Below are 5883 nucleotides of genomic sequence, written 5' to 3' on the forward strand. Positions count from 1 at the left end.
GGTTATTGTTATGTACTACATTTGTTACTCATTTATGAAGCACAGCACATGTGCAAATATGTACCCATAACTTGATTTTCAAAATATTAATAAAAGTGATGTCTCCAAACAGCCATCTCTTTCCTGACAATTCGCTTTGTGCATATTCTCTTACATATGATAAGTCAACATTGAAACACCTGCGGCTTTTGGTCAGGTGCGGCTAATGTATGTACAAAACAGGATTTTCCCCTGATTTTAGCTTGTGCGGCTAATATTCAGGTGCGCTTTGTAGTCCGGGAAATACGGTATTATGCCGCGTTTTGTCTTCATCTGCCCGCCACTTTCGTGCGCCTTTTTCCCCTCGCGGTGCAGGTGTGTATTTCCGAATGAGGGTCATAGTTATGGGTGTTTTTGTGCTGTTTTTTCTAGTGAATGTGATGGTTATGAAAACCAAACGTGATAAATTTGGCAAGCGCAGGAGACACGACACGGAGCAGATTTGTCAATCAGGCTGCAGAATGCAATGCTGTACGGTGCAAAAAAAAGAAAAGAAAAAGAAAATCAGCGGAAAAGCGAAGCAGTGACGGATGAACAGCGGGACCACTGTGTGCTGCTTATTAATAAAGAAAATATATTCCTAAATGACAACATGGATAAAAGCAGAACGGTATTTGTACGTCAGTGGGAAAAAAAAGCGGTGGCTTGCTAGCTTTTGTGCGGCTTCCCCAGGTCAGTAAAAACTTTCAAAAGAGAAATGAATGAACAGTGTTGGGGAGTAACGGAATACATGCACCGCCGTTACGTATTTAAAATACAAAATATGAGTAACTGTATTCCGTTACAGTTACCGTTTAAAAAGGTGGTATTCAGAATACAGTTACTTTGTTGAAATAAATGGATTACACTGCGGTACTTTCCTGTTTCATATTGTCGCGGGTCAGGACTGTTTGGGTTTTGTTTGACAGCTACGTTCTGTTGTTCCAGGCGGCAGCGTTACGGTTGCCATGGTTACAGGGCGACGCTCTCTCTCTCTCTCTGCGACTGTGTGTTTCCTGGGTGAGAGAGCGCCTTTTCGTTGTTGTTGTTGTGCTAAGCTAACAGGCAGAATGCTACAAGCATAGCTCTAAAGAATGTAGCATCATGGGCAGTGTAGTCCGTGTTGCAGGGAGAATGGACTGCCATACACGTTATGGGTCTGTGAGCGAGGAGGGAGAAAAAGGGGAGTGGAAAGGTACGAGTTGTCATCGAGGAAAAACGGGAGCTGGAAGCATGTAAATATAATAATAACCACTTCAGCCAAGAAGAGAGCCTGACGAGCCCAGCTGTAAGTAAGCTATTAAGACTCGACTGTACACCGTGTTCGTGTTTTCCTCCGAAAACAATAATTTCCGTTGGAGCAGCCTTTCAACGCCTCTCTCTGTCTCTCGCAAGAAAAGTTGACCCACACAACAAAGTAAAGCTATTTTTCGGCTACGAGCCGACAGGGACCCCGCCGTATTAGTCAGAGGTCCCTTTACTACAGTTCGGAGTTGCGGACCTTCAGTAACAGTAATAAATCACCCAGCAATAGTACATTCACGTTGTTGTAAAAAGCATGATAATATATTAAGTAATCCAAAGTATTCAGAATACGTTACTGTCATTGAGTAACGTAACGGAATACGTTACAGAATACATTTTGGGGCATGTATTCTGTATTCTGTAATGGAATACATTTTAAAAGTAACCTTCCCAACACTGTGAATGAACTTACCAGGTTGCCCGATCTCTTCACATATCTTCCTCCAAGCTCGGTCCTTTATATTCCTGTCTCGGTCCAGAAAGCAGCTGGTGTCGTACAGCTCCGGGTTGTTTGCTACCGCATTGATTAGCCTTACCCTCCATTGAAGTATGAAAGGCTTTGGCTGGACCTGCCCCTTTGACCTAGGTCACAGCCACGTCACCAGGCTCCTGATTGGTTGTCGCGGCACAATTTGACGCTGGAGTTCAGATTTTTCCTACTCGAGCGGTAGATGCGAAACGCGCGTATGCACAAAATGCAACACAAAAACTGACGCGCGTGGTTTTATTCGCGCGTCAAATGCGCCAGACGCGCTACACTGACGCGCGTTTCACGCGTTTTGGCGACGCAAATCTGCTTCCGAATTTTCGCGGGACCCGCAATCGTGCGTCATCGCGCCTTTCCATTGACTTTACATGTAAACCTGACGCTCTATTCGCATCCATCGCGTTCGGTGTGAACACACCGTTAGACCGGTACAGTTTCAGCAGGCCAGGCACAAATTTGTCAAGGGATGCATTGAAGGTCCCAAGGAGGTCTTTGCTTGTGATCCGATGAAATTTTTCAGATATCTAAACAAGACATTCACCAAAATATTGTCATTTATTCAGCACAGAAAATTCCTGGGTAGCGGTCTTGGACAGTCTGCACCATGCTATATGCCTGACTGTGTTATCAACAGCAAAACCTACTTCAAAAATCTCTCATGAATATGTATTTTGCACAGGAATAGAAATACCCTCCACAAAACCCAGTATCAATATGCAAATACATATTATGTTCTAAGTTGCACCAAAATCTGTGACCTGCCTTAGTATTCTTTCCCTAACCATCTCAGTCTATAGAAGTCCTATTTCTACCACTAAAAGAAAAACAAAACAACAACAAAAAAAACCCAAAACATGCCAAGTCAAACTTATGAGATTGCCTTTCTGTTTCACAATTTCGATTTAGCATGGGGACTCTTTTCTTGAAAGAAATTTCTTTACACATTTTCTGTGTAAAGAAAAGTTCAGGGTAAGGATTTCAATGTAACACTGACAAGGGTCTTGACTGCAATAGTAGCACAATATAATAAAGTTGGCCAATGCATTACCCCAGCAAATACTGCACTACTTCAATATAGTCAATCTAGTATAAATCATGCCCAATTTGAATAATAATTAAATTATAAATAGATTAGGACAGTCTTACCTCCTCAGAGTAAAACAGTGCAGGTCATCTCTCCTGGACACACACACACACTGGACACCATGGGCTGACACTCCACGACCTCTCTCCACCTGAGAGAAAATGTTTGCAATAATGAAACATTTCAATATAACGTAGAAAAAAAAAAGAGAAAAAAGACGAGTTACGGATCGGACTCCCTGATCCTTACTGCGCATGTGCAAAGTCGGACAGTACAGATCGCGTCTGCCTGTGGAATTGTACATAAAATCAATACTCCACCAACAAAAAGGCTCTCAAAACAATACAATACTTTCCACAGCTTTGAAGGATGGTCAGGTGTATCCTTCGTGGCCCACCCTATGCCAGAATTCATAGTGCGGCCCAGCTGATTCTAGTCTCCAACAATGGTGGAAGCCACTTAGTTTTAATATTACTCTTATTACCCTTTCTGGGTCACAAAGTAAACTTTTAAGATATTTTCAGGCGAGAATGTAGCTGTGTAAATTTCAAATATCTGCTCAGTTTATTAAGACAAAACATATTTGCAAACATGCTTCTACGTTTTCGGAGACGTCTGTTACCACCGGCTTCGGTAGCTAGCTGGCATATCATTTTCAACCCCCCCGCGCGGTCCTTCGCTAGCTTAAACATGATATATAAGTCACTTAGATAACTTAAATATGTTATTGTTTGGCTTTTTTTCAGTGTTTTACTCATTCCACCCTCCTGGGTCCTGAGGAGGATGCAGCCTAGGCGCTTGTAGAAAATCCTAATAATAGATCTCGTTAGCTTACCTGCTAGGGCAAATAGTCAGCTTGTCCTGTCCAAAAATGGTCAAAAAATACACTCCAACTTCAGACCAGGTAAAATCCGTAATAGTCGAAAAATTGTAATTTCCATCCAACTTTGGACACGTTTCTTCACATTTTCTTAGCAGGTTTTCAGTCCAGGAAACATTGACAAACCACTATCTATCACACAGCTCAGGTCTGCTCAGGCTCGTTTGGTCTAGTTCAAACTTAGCAAAGACCACGTGTGCCAGTCATCTACGGGGTTTCCCACTGGTTCCCAACTTGACTCAAAAAAATCTACTCAAGAGTTGATAATCTTTGTTATGCTCTCTAGAAAATCTTAGTTAGGACAACAATGGAAGAAATTTGTTGGGCAGACAAGCTTTTTTAGGTTGTAAATGGAAAGTTTTATTTCTAAGTCAGAAAACTTTAATCAAATCAACAATTACTAGTTATCGTTTTTACAGTGTAATGTCATTTATTTACAATTTTTATTGTCCTACTGTGGTCTGGGAGAGTTACAGGACTCTCTCCCAGACCACAGTAGGACAATCTCACCCAGTGCATAGCAGCATAGCTTCACAAACTGACTCATAATACAAGTATCACCTACGACAACTGAGGAAGTTCAGGGTCTCTCCAAAGATCCTCAGGATCTTCTATACAGGCGCTGTGGAGAGCATCCTCACACAGAACATGACATCGTGGTTTGGGAACAGCTGTGTGAAGGACCAAAAAGCTCTCCAGAGAGTGATCTGTACAGCAGAACGCTGCTGCAGGATTGCTCTCCCCCCGCTTCAGGACACCTACACCAGGAGATGCCGGACTAGAGCAGATACTGAAGGACCCGTCCCATCCTGGCAACAAACTGTTCCAACTTCTGCAATCTGGTAGAAGGTTCCGCATCTTCCGGGCAAGGACAGAGAGACTCAAGAGGAGCTTCTATCCCCAAGCCATCCGTGCCCTAAACACACACACCCGCCCTCTCACATCATCTATAATTGACTGAGACAGGACTCTTCCAGACACTAAACCAAGGCACAATGTACATTTCAATTCCTTTAATTTTAAATATGTTTATATTGTCTATCCTGTAAAATAGTCAGATGTCTATTCATATTAATGTACAGAATTCACCTGCTTGCTGCTACTACTGCACATTCACCCAGTGTATATACTATATGTAGATATATATAATGTTCTTCCTCTACACCCCCCCCCAATTTTTGCACATGTCGAGGAGCGTGTCAGGCTACATTTCACTGTGTGTTATACTTGTATAACTATGCATGTGACAAATAAAGAACCTTGAACCTTGAAGTCAGAGCTTTTTAATAAAAATCCTAATCATGTTTTCAATATTGGAGTTTATAGTCTGCTTGGTTTGGTTAGCAGTTTATGTTTGCCATTGCTAAAAATAAATATTTATACATCCAAATACGTTAACATACTACACAGGCCACAAACAAGACTTTTGTCATTTTCATTGTAAGTGGGCTGAACCCTTTAAAAGCATTCTATTTTTGTTTTTTTGCCTGTCCCGTTTGGCTCTTTTGCATCAGAATTGTTGTCTAAAGGCAAAGAAAGATGCCCAACGGATTTACTTTACCACATTGACCATCCCAGCCTTGCCGTAATGGTCCATTTGATTCACCTTTTATTGTTTATTTTATTTTCACTTACTGAATACGGGACAGACTTGACTGGGGGAAAGAAGGGGAGAAAGAAAGAGGGAAAGAGAAACAGCTGAGAAGAGGGACGGGGGAGAAGGGCAAAAAACAAAAACCAACAGAACGGGCAGAGAAAAAAAAATGCATATATCAATCACCTGGGTCACCTGCTGAGAAAGAAAAAAGAAAGCAAGCAGAAGAGAACAAGAGTAATAGAATAAACAACATCACAATGATATATGGGAATATGACAGTAAATACTAAATGTTAAACATTATTGTGCAGCACATAAGATCAACAGAACACAGTGTGCTTTGAGGTAGGAGCCAAAAAGGGTGTAGTTTGTGGGTGTGATCACCCGTGTGTACACCTGTGAGCATGGACGCGCTTGTTTTTTGTTTTTTTAAAAGGTTCCTTCATGTAATAATCTGCTAGAGGGTGTGGGGGGGGCCACAGCCCCGTCCTCCAGGGCATGAAGCAGGTATGG

General features: G+C 42.0%; 1 long non-coding RNA gene across 1 annotated transcript; it reads right to left on the bottom strand.

Annotated features, from left to right (window-relative positions):
- Positions 1 to 2310: 2310 nt before the first annotated feature.
- LOC113033498 (uncharacterized) lies at positions 2311 to 3917 on the bottom strand. Its single transcript, XR_003274061.1, has 3 exons — positions 3730 to 3917; positions 2957 to 3045; positions 2311 to 2334 (listed from the first exon to the last, which is right to left on the bottom strand). It is a non-coding gene; the product is annotated as an uncharacterized LOC113033498 (long non-coding RNA).
- Positions 3918 to 5883: the final 1966 nt, after the last annotated feature.

The sequence above is a fragment of the Astatotilapia calliptera genome, chromosome 1 (genome assembly GCF_900246225.1).
Source record: "Astatotilapia calliptera chromosome 1, fAstCal1.2, whole genome shotgun sequence".
Lineage (NCBI taxonomy): Eukaryota > Metazoa > Chordata > Actinopteri > Cichliformes > Cichlidae > Astatotilapia > Astatotilapia calliptera.